Source organism: Paramisgurnus dabryanus, chromosome 7 (assembly GCF_030506205.2).
Source record: "Paramisgurnus dabryanus chromosome 7, PD_genome_1.1, whole genome shotgun sequence".
Taxonomy (NCBI): Eukaryota; Metazoa; Chordata; class Actinopteri; order Cypriniformes; family Cobitidae; genus Paramisgurnus; species Paramisgurnus dabryanus.
In genome coordinates this window covers 17295999-17311635 of record NC_133343.1, presented here as the reverse complement: position 1 = coordinate 17311635, position 15637 = coordinate 17295999, and the positions used below count along the sequence as shown (strand labels likewise).

The window sequence follows — 15637 nt, the reverse complement described above, 5'->3', positions numbered from 1 at the left end:
AGTACAGATGGTTTGGAAATATCAGTGTGCTCTCTTACACATGGAAGCTTGCGCAATATTTTAGTTGCTTCTGCATATATAGATTTAATAACATGTGATTTACCAACTCCAGCTCCTCCATTCAAGAAATACAGAAACTGTTGTGGTTTTTCACCAAAAACACATTTTCTGCACCAGTCTCGCACAGCATAAAATACAGAAGCTTGTGTTTGATTCAAGCTTTGATACATTTTGCGAATCTGTACAGGATTCAGATGGGCAGCTTCCATGACTGGCATAGATGTGTTACTGACAGAGGTAGATGCTGTGTATTCAGGAATGTCATCTTGTTCATGTTCATCATTAACATTGGTTGGTTCGCATTCCAGTATGGTCTCTAATCGGATAAGTTCATTTGCTGGTGCTAATGTAGTCCATGCATCCTCAACTGGACCGTTTTGTTCAAAATCCTCGATTGCCTGTTCTATAGCCTCATTATGTTTCTCATACTTCTCACAATTCCCATTCACAATCCTGTACACACGCTGCAGTTCATCAGTGCCTGATAATCTTACTGAAGCAAATGTATAAAATGATTCATATGTCTTAAATCTTGATGACTTAAGCTGTTCATCTGTGCGATATGGTAGGTAGAGTTTTAACAGTGTTCCGAAATATTTTTCTGGATTTTTTTGTTGTGAGAAACGGGCAAATCTAATAACAGCAGGTTTTCCTTTTGTTCTTTTCTGTATGTGTCCTGTATTGTTTTGTAGTGGCAAAACATTTTTTCCCTTTTTCTGTGCTCCATAAACAATGCGATATTCACTTACAAATTCAGCCATGCACATGTTCTCAAATTCAAGTCTGTTTGGTCTGGCTTTGTATTTGTCTGGCAATCCAGTCATCCACACATTTTCCAAGTCAGGGTCCATTGTTTGTAAGTACTTCATTGGTAAACTCATCTTTACAGCATTATCATCAGTAGGTATGAATATGACGGCTCGTGATGATGATTTCAGTTTCAGACTGCATGTGCGAGCGACTGCTTCCTGGCAGCTTACCTCACGATTTTTGGCATAGGAATTCATGACTTGCTTCATGCTCTCACGGTCAGACAGGTTATCATGACTTGAATCTTTAATTACTTTTTTCAGATAATCACTCATCTCATGTTCAGCTTTGGAAATGTATGAGAGAATGTACATAATACAGCTGTAGGGATTCAGAATAAACTGTATGTCCATGTTTGCGTTCCAAGCTCTTAACAGCAGTGGATTATACCCATTAACCCAGCAGTCCTGTGGACGTCTCTCCATGACTACTAAACTTGATGTAGACAGAGACTCAACATAGTTTTTGTACTCTTCATAGGTCATGTTTAATTTATGGAGAAGTTGTGCAGTTGTTTCAAAATTCTGAGTAGAGTCATTCAGGAGATCCCACACCTTTTGAAGCTGTTCTTTCACTTGTGCAGTACTGCCCATTTCTCTCTCCTCTGTTGCTTCATTGTGTTCATCAGACTCATCTATAGGAGGCGGCCTGGGACGAGTTATCATAGTCCTGTTCATGGGTGGTTTAGGAAATCCAAATCTGCAGTGCTTGTTGTTTTTCCTACAAGATCTGGAGTGGTTACGACTGTGCATCTGTACTTCACTTACAGTTCTGTGCAGTTCTGGGTCTTTGTTTGGATCTGGAAGTTTACATGAGATATATTTATCTATGAAATTACACACATCTTCATCTTGATCTTTTTCAAATTCTGGAGCATCTTTTACCCAGAATAAGCAGTGTATGTGTGGGGAGCCACGCTGTTGGAATTCTACTCTGTAAAAAAAGTCAATGACTTCACCAATAGGTTGAGCAGGTGACATTATTAGATCTCTCATTAAAGCTTCAACTCGTTTTTCAAACATCCGCATGGCTGTGACAGGATTACTTTTAAGTATTTCACATTTTTGTGACCAGTCTAATTCAGAGAAGTTTATAGTTTCACCTTGTTGTATTTTGATAGCAGTAATAACTTCTGGCCATCTCATTTCAGCTGCACTGAATGTACAGAAAAATGTTGGTGTGCCCAACTGTCTTAGCATAGCAAACAAATCACGCAGAGTTTTCTCCCAGTAAGCTGGTGTTCCTCTTAAAGGTTGCATGAAACGTGTTGCCTCTTTGTGATGCACAAGTTTTTCTAACTCACGTTTATCCTGTAGCAGTGAACAGTTTATTCTGCGTCCTTCACGTGTCATAGGTTTCGCTTTTCGTAACTGAATGGACATACTAGAAGTCGCCATGTGCATTTCTGTCACAAATTGTGCAAAAAAAATGTAGTTTGTATCACATGCACATCGATTATCAACAGAAAATAGTCTTGTGTTGAAGTATCTGCTAGGAGAGATACTTTTAACTCTGTCAGACTCATCAAAAGTGTTCTTACCATCAGGAAACTGCACTGGAAATGCCATAGACTCAAGCTTAGGAATTTTAAAAATGCTTACAGGGCTGTTTCTCTCTGCTGGGGCAATGCAAAAAATGCCATCATCATAAGACAACAACTGCTGTCCAAGATCTGGGGGCTGTAGACATGTGTCTAAGACAAGACCTGAGTGTTGTTCTGTGGGAGAATCAGGGTCATCACCTAAACCATCATCATTGTCATTGTTCTGTTGTTCTGTGATCTCACTTTGGATGTTGTTTTCAGTGTCCATTGGCTCATCATGTGCACTGGTTTCATCTGTAGGCTGTTCCTGCTCATTAAGCATATCACTGGCTGAAAGTGTTTGATTAATTTTAATATCTTTGTATTCTAAATGCATATTTTTCAGTTTACTTAAAGCAGACAAAACTTTGTGCATATTCAGAGTCTGATACTGATAATGACCTTGGTAACATAAACGTCTTTTTAGTTTCACTGTAAGCAGCTGTGATTCACTTCTTGGCCTGGGTAAACAATTTACTGTTGTTTCCACTTCAGATGCAACAGAAATTACAGCTCCTTTTATAGCTCTCTGTTGGCCTTTAGGAAGTGTTAAAATTTTAGCAAAGGGAATGTACTTTGCAATAACATGTCTTTCTAAGATATTCAAATTACACAGTTCTGGGGGAATTGGAGTAAAGTTAAGCTTGTTGGCTACAGCAATATTTGGCATTATACCTCTCAAAAGTGTTGTATGGCAGCTGTGACAGATCCATTCTGTGTTTCTCTCCTCAAAGACACACTGATCAGGGCAATCAGAGCAAATGTGAACATAGTTACCTGTCAAACATTGTGAAACCACTGCTTGATTCTTTTGATAGCTTTCACGATCACAACTACGCACTTGGTTTGAAAAGAGTGCTCTTGCACAGCATGTGCAAATATATGTTGGACCATGTTTTATTACATCTCTAAAAGTATGCAATGCTGTCAAAACCACCGGATTTAGTATTTCAACAGGCTGTCTATTACTGAACGCTTCTGTCACTTGCCGCATGTGATGAATTAGTCTGTATTTGTACTGTATGTGTTGTGCACACTGTATCTTATGAAGTACTTTGAGTGCAGACAACTTGCTTTGAGATTTGAATATAGAGTATTGTTTGTGACGAGCCTTGAAATGTTTATCACCGTGATAAAGTTGTTTAAATGTTTTCTTTCGTTGATCATAAAAGTTTAAATCATTTTTGCACCTGTCTGTAAAATACTTCTTTTGTTTTTGCCTGAAAATAGGATCTCTTAAATATCTATCAACAATATAGTGCATATATTGCTTCCTATATTTAATATTATTTCTGTAATTTAAAGTTATATATTTTCTTTGTCTCTCTCTGAATTGTTCATCATTCCTGTAATTGGTAGTTATGTAATTTTTTTGTCTCTCTCTGAATTGTTCATCATTCCTGTAATTGGTAGTTATGTATTTTTTTTGTCTCTCTCTGAATTGTTCATCATTCCTGTAATTGGTAGTTATGTATTTTTTTTGTCTCTCTCTGAATTGTTCATCATTCCTGTAATTGGTAGTTATGTATATTTTTTTTCTCTCTCTGAATTGTTCATCCTTCCTGTAGTTAGTGATGAAATTACTCTTTTTTTCTCCTTGTATTCTGAATTATGTGTATAACTGTTTTTCCTTACTTGTATGAGTTTTCCTCTATAATTGACATCCATCAAATACTTGGTTCTCATTGCCTGCTTATTTTTTTCCTTGTATTCAGCACTGTTCCTGTATTTATAGTGTTTCATTAATTTCCTTTTATTCTGTTTCTTTTCTTCATTACTATTGTGAGATACAGCCTGTTTTTTGCCACAAGTATCTTTTTGTGAAACCATTTCCTCATGCCATTTTTTCCAATACACTTTTCGTCTTCGAGTCATGTTAAGTTTTTTAGATTGCTGCTTTACAACTGTTGGTTGTAATTGTTGGGAATTTTGAGCTGACAATGTCAGTTGCTGAAAAGAACCATTTGATGTCATTTGAAGTATGTCTGGACCAAGTTCACTTAATTGTATACTTTTATCTTGGGCTATATTTTCAGCAGTGGTAGTTACAACATGCATTTCATCTTGTTTAGTCAGTTCATATCCATCAGCAACTGTCCTTGTAAATGATACTGGCAGCAGATCAAATTGTTCCTGATCACTCAACTGTAAACACCCTTGAAACAACAGCAACAGTCTCTCTATAAGGTCTTCTAAATGGGCAAATGTCAACATTACGGCAGTACCTGTGCTTTCGTCAGCAAGCATGCCATCTGGCGTTCTGCAGTGCGAATCAAAATATCCAAACCTCCCTGAGCAATCTCTGAACACCGCGATGCAATGGACTCCACAGATCAGTAGGGCATATTTTATATCAAATCTCAGACATTGCAGAGTATTTTCAAGGTTTTCAGACCCCCTTAGTGCAGGTGTATCCCTTAGTAATCCAAACTTTAGGGGATGTTTGACAACGTTATAGCACTGTGAGTTTGTCTCAATTGTGTTTGGAAGCTCGTCAAAATGTAAAAAACTGTTAAGAAACTGTCCATTACGCTCCAGTGATTGCTTCACGCTAGTGTACACAGCGTCACCTTTTTGCAATATGCAATCTAAATCCAAACTTTGCAACTCATTATGTTCACTATGCATTGCGAGAAACATTAATGCATTGCAAGTACACTGGCTGCCTCTAGAATAAATGTTGTACCTTGGATCGCTTTGACAGTGGGACGCCACAACAGACAGCACGTATGGGTTCAGGTCATCTGTACCTGTCGCAGAACTGGCAATACTGCTGGTGTCTAATGGAGCTTTTACCTTCCAACGTTGCTTCTGGGCTTCACTTCTCTTTCCTTTTCTTGGCATGTTAACAATGTTTACACTAAATTTGTGTATAAACGAGTTATGTCTGTTTTTGTTTGTTTATGCAAAGAATTAAACCAATAACACCTTTTAGTATCTTTTTACTTGTATAAAATGCCTATATAATCAACTACACAGTAACGTATTGAGATATACGAAGCAACTAGGTGGAGCAGATGTAATGCTTAAACAGATCAATTTTAAAATATATGACTGATTATGAACTTATAGCCACAGGTAATGTCTATTATGCAATCAATTACTCAATGAAGTTAAATAAATGACACACAAATATATGAAAATATTGCTTAACTGTAAGCACGAATGCTTTAAATCACAATGGTGTTATACAGCACACAACGTCACGTATGATTCACACTCTCCTAACACAGATTAAATAAGATTTAAGGAAATTTTTACTGTTTACTTATCCACTGAAGTTATATATGAGATAAACAGGAATGCAAAAAGAGAACTAATGTTATACTAGCACAGATTTAATAACTCCGATTAATATAAAACAGATATTATAACTGACTAGTGTAAGACTTAACCCAAATGTAATAACACAGACTAATGTAAAACAGATGTTATAACTCAGACTAATGTAATTCTAGCACAGATTAAACAACTCAAAACTAATGTAATACTTAAAAGAGGTGTAACAACTAAGACTAATGTAACACAGATATTATAACTCAGACTAATGTAATACTGGCACAGATTTATTAACTCAGACTAATGTAATATGTAGCAGAATGTTTATAATAAATAAAATGTCACCCAAAATGTTATAACTCAGACTAATGTAATACTGGCACAGATTTATTAACTCAGACTAATGTAATACTGGCACAGATTTATTAACTCAGACTAATGTAATATGTAGCAGAATGTTTATAATAAATAAAAGGTCACCCAAAATGTTATAACTCAGACTAATGTAATACTGGCACAGATTTATTAACTCAGACTAATGTAATATGTAGCAGAATGTTTATAATAAATAAAATGTCACCCAAATGTACTTTAACGTCTACTGTACAGTAAATGTTTTTGTATCAAAATGTGATTAAAACGACTACAGAAAGACTATTTAATTGTATATACCTTATAAAATCTATTTAAATAAAATAAACCTGTATGATAAACAACACCACAAAAATGTAACTAATGTAACGTTAAACAGTAGTCTTCAAAAGCTGAACTTGAATCAGTGGTCCTTCTTGAAGACAACAGGCAGCAAGGTGTACTGGAAGAGATGTTTTGGAGCTCCTTTTCTCTTGCAGAAATTGTAGTTCACTAACTGGTGTCAATGTTAACTTGGTTTTTGTAGTTGGATTCACAGGAAGAAGATTTTAAGGCTCACAGGAAGGGGGTTTTCAGAATCACAAGAAGCGTTTTTCAGAATCACAAGAAGCGTTTTTTCAGAATCACAAGAAGCGTTTTTATACGTTTTCAGCGTTTTTATAAGTTTTCAGCGTTTTTATAAGTTTTCAGCGTCTGGCCATTTTTTTAAGATGCGTAGGCAAGCAGCAAGATGCATTTGTCAGGTTTGCATTGGTAGATTGCATTGGGGTGCGTTGGGGTTGCAGGCAAGCAAGCAGCAAGCAGAGCAGCAGCATTTTAGGGGGGGCATGGCCAGTTATTTTATTAGTTGATGAAGTGAAAGTACAGAATGGAACAGCGGTGAAGATTTAAGCAAAGTAAAGGTTCGAAATTTAATTTAATGGTAATGAAAGGACAAGACAAGAACATACAACAAACAACAAACAGAGAAAAAAAAAGTTAGTTACACTGTAAAGATAAACCAGCATACATTATATTAAATAACATTACAACATACACAGTAAATATAAACGAGAACATTTATTATTGTAAATGGAGCAGGACATTATTATTTTTATCTGTTTTTCTATTTCAATTTTTTCTAAATGTGTTATGAATAATAAAAATCACAACTTTTATATTATAATGTAAAATATAAACTTTGTGTGACAACTCTAGATACAGTATCTCACAAAATTGAGTACACCCCTCACATTTCTGCAACTGTTTTAGTATATCATCTCAAGGGACAAAAGTAGGGGTGGGACAAAAAATCAATTCTTCAATGCATCGCAATGCGGACATGGCAGATTCTAAATCGATTCACAAATGTCAAGAATCGATTCTTAAATGTTCGCTTACAAAATAATAATGTGACGTTGTCCGGTGCTGCACACGGACAACTTAAAAGAGCGCACCCTGCACGAGCACCTAAAGTGGAACTTACACAAGCAGTAGAGAAAGAAATAAACAAATACATCTAGGACAGCCCTGTTTCTAAACTGCAAGAAAACAAAATATACTTTGGGATGGTCTTCCTCTGCCTTTTCTCTGTTCAGTGAGTTGCAGGGAGAAATAGCACATTTTATTTACTGACTCATCTGTCTGTGCTAATAGAGTTTCCTTAAACCATCCGCTGCGTGTTTAGATATAAGAACATGAATATATTTCTGTAAGAATATCCATATAGCTTGTTATCTAGACGCTGGGTGCGCTGCATTAGATAAATACATTAATACTGCCAAAGTCTGTGTATATGATGATGATTAGACGCTTAACGTTAGTCAGTTTGTGGGAGTTAATAAACATACAGAATTAATATGTCATGTTTAATTACTATTTTTTACTGGCTTTAATGTCTTCAAACAGAAACAGAACATATATGTATATAAGAATGACATTATGGTAGGGATGCTCACATTGACCGTTTAACCGTTAACCGAAGGTAAGAAATTATGACCGATTAACATTATCAGTTAAAATAAAATAAAAATATGTTAATACATGGTGCGTGTCGTCATGAGCCGACAGACAGTTCGCCACTTTTCTATCTTTAATTTGTGAATGTCCTGTAAATGACACAAATGATTGCTGCCCTGATGGTCTGATAAAGTAATAATTTGTATGAGAAATCATTTGTATGCGTGTTTGGAAGCTGAACGGAGACGCGCGCGTGTCCGCGCAAGATGACGCGGTCCATCTCGCGCACATCCGGACAGACGTTCGCTGATGGCCTCTGACCCTGACCATGACCATAAACATCTCTCTTTTTGCACAAACGGAGAAAGACGACGCAAAACCAAAACTTTCTGAAAAGCGTCCTGCTTTAGAAATGACCACTGTGGTAGAAACGGAGACAATCTGCCCTTTGGATATTAATCCTCTGGACCGATCGCGTGCTTTTTAATAAGGTAATGTTGCGTGAATATCTGATAATGTATGAATCCTGGTTCTGTTGTTGATCTGTCGCTGCTGTTTGCACGTTCAAATGAAATGTTTTGTTTTTACTAGTTCAGAAGACAACCGTCAACTTTATTTTTACTCAATGACAATTTCATATTAAAATCTTATAAGTTAACGGTTAATGTTTGGTTTAGAAGCTACGGTTGTCGGTCGGGGAAATTAACTGATATGAGCATCCCTACATTATGGATCACTTAGTTGCATTAAAGTACAGTATATGAGAATTCAGAGACTAGTAGCAAAAGCGCAAAACTAGTCTGGCTTTGAGATGACATCAAAAATATGCTAATTAGTATATCAAGAATCGATTCTGAATCAAACCGGGACCTAAGAATTGATTCTGAATCAATTCATGAGGGTCCAAACGATTCCCACCCCTAGACAATACTTAAAAATAAAATTTTAGAATCAATGTGCTACTTGTATAGCAGAATAGATTTACTATCCTCTGAAAATAACTAAACCTACAGCCATTAGTGTCAAAATAGCTGACAACAAAAGTGAGTACACCCTATGTGATAATAAATGTTGTAGTCCTCATGCTGTACGTCAGGTGCAGAAGCTGACTTAAAAACAACAACCCATAAGTGCTGCCAACATTGCATTACATGTTGCAGAAGGTCAGATTGTCAGTGCTTAGATCAAATGCCACACACTGCAACAATTCGGTTTGCATGGCCCAACACCACACATGCTAGACACCACATTTATGTTTAAGATCGTTTAAGACAACAGGATATGGTTCCTTTAATCCATGCTCTTGGTTAGGCTATCTTTAGCAAAATGTTTGTGGGGTTTCTTATAAGCCAGCTTCAAAAGAGGCTTCCTTGTGGAACAACAGCCATGCACTGACTTACTGTAGTGTGTGACATATAATTTGAACACTGATAGTCTGACCTTCCACTTCCTTCTGTAACATTCTGTAAAGCAATGTTAGCAGCACTCATGTGTTTTTTTTTTTTAAACTGCTCTAATACAAGCTAACAAAATGTGTAAGGTCAGGTCTAGCAAATAAAAACATGAACATAATGAATAGGCTTTGTATTGTTAAATGATATACATTTATAATCACTTAGAGTGTACTCGCTTTTGGTGCCAGCTATATTGACAATAATGGCTGTATGTTCATAGAACAGTAAATCTATACTACTATACAAGTTGCACTTGACTACTCAAAAAATATATCCAAATTTCTATAGTAGTGTTCCTTGAGAAGATATACTAAAATGGTTGCTGAAATGTGAGGGGTGTAAGATACTTTTGTTAGATACTGTAAATCTGTAATATCCGACAGTGTTACTTACAATAATGAATAAGACGTCCAATAGAAAAAGTCCTAAAAGAACAAAAAGACAAATTTTGGTTTAAAGTTCAGGCAAGGTATGATTAAAGTTATACAAAAAAATACAGCATCATCAACCTATTGTGTTTCTGCTATCCCCTAAGTCATACACAACATTCCCAAGTTAGTCATATCCATTAGGGCTGTGTATCGCAAACAATTTCTGAACTCTCTTCACCTAAACACACACTTTACACCTGCAGCTCTTTGTCGTCTTTGTTTCTAAATGCATGACTGTCGGGCTTGTGCACAATTTAGAATTTCAGGATTGGCCTCCATTCAATTCATGAATTGGTATTTTAATTGACTCCGCCCTACAGGAAGTTGAATATGAATTGGAATGACAGGAAGCAGAATTAAATTCATGGCAATTCAAAGAAATTCCACAGTCACACAACAGAAAGAATCTCAAATAGATTCAGTGTTAGGAAAGTTACTTTAGAAAATTGTTTGGCAACCATTTTAAATACTTGGTTAAAGTAAAGCATTCTGGGAAATGAAGTCATGTTCCATCATGTTCCACAAAATTACAATTACAAAAAAATCTAACTTAATTATTTGTAATGTGACTAGAGTTTTTAACATTAATTGCTAGGGAAAAACATTTCCTGTTAATGTAATCTGTACAAGTAGTTCAAACTAATAGAATATGTAATGCAATCATTTCTGACATATATTGTAAAGCTTCATTTTTAAATATATATAAATTTTTATTGAATTGCAATTCTGCTTCCTTTAATTTAAATTCAATTCAAATTCAAGAATTTAATGGGAATTCAGGAGTCATTCTCAATTCAATTCTAAATTATGCACAAGCCTGATTACTGTATTATAACTGTACAAACACACCGCCACAGACTTGAGCTTCCAAAGTTACTGGAAGTCATTCATTTACAATGAAAGCTGGCTTCTCTCAGCTGCAAGGGGCGTCAAATCCATTAGCGTCGCATTTTGGGCGTCTTGAGGGACCATAGCGTCAATCAGAAAAATGAAAGAAGCTCAACTTTATGGTAATAAGCTATGGCGCAGTTCAGCGGCAAGCAGCGGCAAAACGCCAGCAACCAATTGGAATATAGCCTAGACGTTCTTTGCTGGCTGATTCTGGAGAAACATACAATGTTAACTTTCGTTTTGTGTAGAAATTGATAATCACTGTTGCTGTCGTTTCCTATCATTTATGATATTAAATTATTTTCATATAGGGACCAGTTACAAAAGAACGAGGCATGGGATATAATAGCTGGTATAGTTGGTGTTCCCGGTGAGTTTGTGAAGTGCGTGCTGATGATTTATAATATTTACTGATACAGATACTCAAATGTGTCTGTGTCTTGCCAGTAGAACTGCACAGCGTATCACGATGCGTATCACGATGTATTAATCCATATAGTAACATCGCAGGTAATCCGTGATTCATGTTTCACAGTAACACAGATTTAACCAATTGCACAGATGCAATAAAATAATAATAGTAATAATAATAATAATAGCTAATTATTTTTTTTCCAGACCAAATGTGACCAAAACGATTATAAAACTGCTGTCATTATAAAAGGTTTATAATGTCAATGTATTTTTTTTCATTAACATTTCATGGTGACACAGACTTCAGAGCAGCCAAAGCGTCAACAAGCCTCCCCGTACTTTTTGACAAGCATCCTTGACCGGGCGGTCTGAGCTTCTTTGGAAGCTTAGGTCTGCGGCGGTGTGTACGTACATTAAGAGAGTGAATAAAATGCCACGCAATAGGTTTATTATAAATTGCTTAAGACACGACATGCAGTCTTTATGTGCAACTCTACTTAAACTGCTGAATGGGTGAGTGATGATATTAAAGTTAAGATATCTGCTTATAAAGAAAGAGAGCACACACTTAGGAAAGGATGTCAGTGCAGACGAGTGTGCGTGCAAGACGGAGACAATAGCGGAAAAAAACCCAGCTCATCGTTCTCCACTCCCCACTTAAAGGAGTAGGCCACTTTAAAGATGGGGTCCATTGACTTATAGTAAGAAAAAAAATACTATGGTAAGTCAATGGGCCCCATCTATAAAGTGGACTACTCCTTTAACGTTCTCCACGGGTCACATGCTTGCGTCCTTTCCGTATGACCTCAGACTAAATATACTGTAATTCCTCAAATTAAAGCCGTTATTCAAATAAACGCCGGGCCTCTGATAGTGGCCGGGGGCGTGATCATCGCAGACAAATAAAGGCCGGTCTCAAATTAAGGCCATGGAAAGATGAGTGTCGGGGGAAATGAGTGAGAGCTCACTTGCGCCCCGTGTGAATGCTCCGTAAACGCCTCGTCCGTTTGGTGATACACGCGCGCGATCTGCGGAGGCTTGTGTTGCCGGCCAAAGCGCGAGTATAAACAAAGCTTCAGTTTATACTTCAAAGCTTTTTAGGCGCAGTGTGAGCGCAATCGCGACTTTCAAAAGGAGAGACTTCAACTGTGCGAGCTTTCACCTTCATCTGCCTTCGTTAAAACCTTTTAATGCACGCAGCAGGGCTAAGTGAATATCTACGGTGCACACGCGACATATCAATTAAGCGATATCACAGGCATGTGAGAGGGCTTCATACAACTCTGAATAAAAAACACAAACTTAACATTACGATGGGTTCCAGTGTTAAGAGAGTGCTTTACCTCCTGCTTTGTTCAAAACAAATGCATTCTAATGACGAAAGCTCGCCCGGGCTCAGATTGATAAAAGTACAGTGTGAGTGCGTGCATGGAGTATAAAGGGGGGACGATCGCGCTGGGGCATGGTTTGGATAATGTGAGCGCGGTGTTATCTCCTAAATGTATTCAAGTTCATCATAATGCACAGCTGCCAATAGATGGCAGTAGCTACATTGGATGGGTCTCATTTAATGCTAGTGACGGACTTTTCAACAACCTTGAAAAAAATTATGGTTAAAAATGAATGATCTCTATCCACTAGAACGCTATCACTTTTAATTTAACGGCTAATTTAAAACAATTATTTATCAAACAGATGGAATTTGAAATAAAGGATTGTCTCTAATAAAAGCCTGCTTCAAATAAAAGCCTGTTACCTTCGGCCGTTTAGGTAAATAAAGGCCCCCGTCTTTATTTGAGGAATTACAGTATGATCTGTAACACTACCTTCAAAATTGTGTCAGAATCGATATGGAAGGTACTGTATGACTGCGCGCATCACCAGGAGCTCATGAGCTCAGCACTAATATGCATTACAATAAACAATACAATCTTTGGGTAAAATGACCCTGTTATTGGAATAGAATTGTAAAGCAGTCAGTTATTTACAAAATAATTGTAAATGAACAGGTGTAGGGCTGGGTACCGAACGTCGATACTTTTATGGTATCGAACGAAAACTCCGATAATTTGAGTATCGAAAAATTATTTATCTTTCGGTGCCAAATTTCTATTCCAAAAGCCAAGCGGCTGTGTCTGTGTGAGAGCCTGTACTTGGGTGTAAGGACCTAAAGCGCCGGCGATTGGCTGTCCACCACCACGTGACAGGGAGGATTTCGGAAAAATTTTCTTAGTGACGTATGACAAATTCGGAGGGCTGGGCACAGAGCAGCAGCAGAGAAACCTCCGTACGCTGCGTAAGCTCTCATCCTGAATACAGAAGTGTCTAAGATGGCGGCGCTACCGGAAGGTAGTTAATTACGTTAATAATATTTTAAATATGGATATTTCTACAACAACACCACACGGATTACCCTCAGAAGACCTTTGTTTATCATCCTGGAGCCGTTTGGATTTAATTTGTGAAGGATGGACGCACTTTTTTGGACTTGAAGGTCGTGGACTATTGGTGGACCCCGTAACATTACATTTAATCAACTGAAAGATCTAAAGTATTTTCTAAAATATCCGAAAATGTGTTTGTCTGAAAAACGATGGACATATGCAACTCAGACAGCTTGGGGGTGAGTAAATCATGGGTTTAATATAGTTTTTGGCCGAACTATCCCTTTAAAACAAACTAAAAACTGCTTTGCTAATTTCACTTGAATGAAATTACATTGAACGCTTTTTCTACTTTTTCTCGCTTTTTTATAATGTATTTAATATTTTGATAATTATGAAGTTGAGTATTGTTTACAAAAAACAAACATGCATACAAATCTTCCCAGTAAAACTCAGTCACCCATTTAAATATTTTAACTTTTGTCAAAGCTGCAGCTATAATGAACCCACTTATTTAAATACTGTTAGTCCAAGCTAAATACCATTTTACATTTCATAAAATAAAGCAGTGTTAATTATATTCTTAATTTCTTTATTTTTGTTTCCTTATTTTCATAAAAAAATGAATAAGTCCAAAAAGCACAACCAGTTGTACTAATAATGTTACCCTGAGTGAGAAGTGTTACCAGAATTTGTTTTAAAAGGTGTGTGTTTAATGTATTTTTGTTAATGTTTCAATGGATTTTAAAACATATGGTATCGAAAAAGTATCGTTAGGAACCGGTATCGAAACTGAGGTCTCGAAATTGGCACCGGATCAAAAGATTTTAAACAATACCCAGCCCTAAACAGGTGTTACAAAAACTACAAAGGAATTACTTTATTCAAAATGACACAAAATTGACTTACCTGTGCAATGTGGATGGCTCTTAAAAGAGCCTTTGGGTTCGCTTGAATATATCCACTAAAAAGTGGGGTTTGTTGTGTGCAGCACCACAAACTGGATGTTGGCTGATGTTTAGGGAACATAAAATGTAAAACAAGAAATAATCACTTAATATCTACAACAAATATTACAAGTCTGTATACAGATAATTTATTATAAAAATACTCACACAGCTGAAGCAATGACCTGTCTGTAGAACAGAAAAAAGAAAGAGAGACGTTACTAACTAAAAATGAAATGCAAGTAACACACATGTGTCTAGATAGCACAAACTATGTGAAGGCAAAGTAGTGACAAGGAAAGGCAAGGAAACACAACTTAGCACATTATTAGAATTGCTATAGCTAGCAGCATGTAACTTTAAGTTAATGGTATCCAGTATCAGAAGTACATTGTAAACACACGTATACTTTGTTTATAAGACCCAGGGTTCCCCAACAACCTTAAGCAAAACTTTAAGTGTCTCACAAACAGACACAGATGATCCATCTCGTCACCCCTGCATGTTGGCACCAGTGGATGCTGGCTGGAGCCATCAATACGACCGTGTAAACAAAATGCTAACCCTCATGCTAATAAACGCTTAACTTTATAGTGAACGTTAAAACAAGTAAATATATACTTTAACTCGTGTTACATCTCTAATTGTGACAAAAACAGCTCACATTTAAACCACGCGTGCAAAGGTACCTGCATTTCGTGTGGAATTAACGTTACTTGCACTATATAACATAGTTTATCGTTTAAACTATAGCAAAACAATACAGATATCTAAATTAACAATCGCATTTTGTCTAAAATAATCATGTGAACTTAAATTACCGTTGTTTTTACAACTTTTATGAATTTATGTCGAAAAATACCTCAAAAAATAACGGAGAGAAAGTCCTGAGGCACTTACCTGGCTGAACCGAGAAACCGGATGAAACAAGTTCGGGGCGGGCTAGCGCATTACGGATGCGGCCAAATCTCGCGAGATGTTCAGTTTAGCGTTAGATTTAGTTAGGATTAAGTTGAAAAACAGCGATTCTGCTAGACAGCATACAGTCACCACCTAAATCCCGTGAAATGTTGTT

General features: G+C 36.7%; 1 protein-coding gene and 1 long non-coding RNA gene across 3 annotated transcripts in view; both read right to left on the bottom strand.

The window, feature by feature from the left end:
• farp2 (FERM, RhoGEF and pleckstrin domain protein 2) overlaps window positions 1-15637 on the bottom strand; it is an 870640-nt gene that overhangs the window by 174461 nt on the left and 680542 nt on the right.
• On the bottom strand, window positions 5596-14877 carry LOC135751898 (uncharacterized). 2 transcript variants are annotated; one of them, XR_010533054.2, is made up of 4 exons: window positions 14731-14877; window positions 14525-14626; window positions 9889-9920; window positions 5596-6796 (listed from the first exon to the last, which is right to left on the bottom strand). It is a non-coding gene; the product is annotated as an uncharacterized lncRNA (long non-coding RNA). The 2 variants fall into 2 exon arrangements; XR_012337110.1 differs by having other exon boundaries at window positions 9889-14626.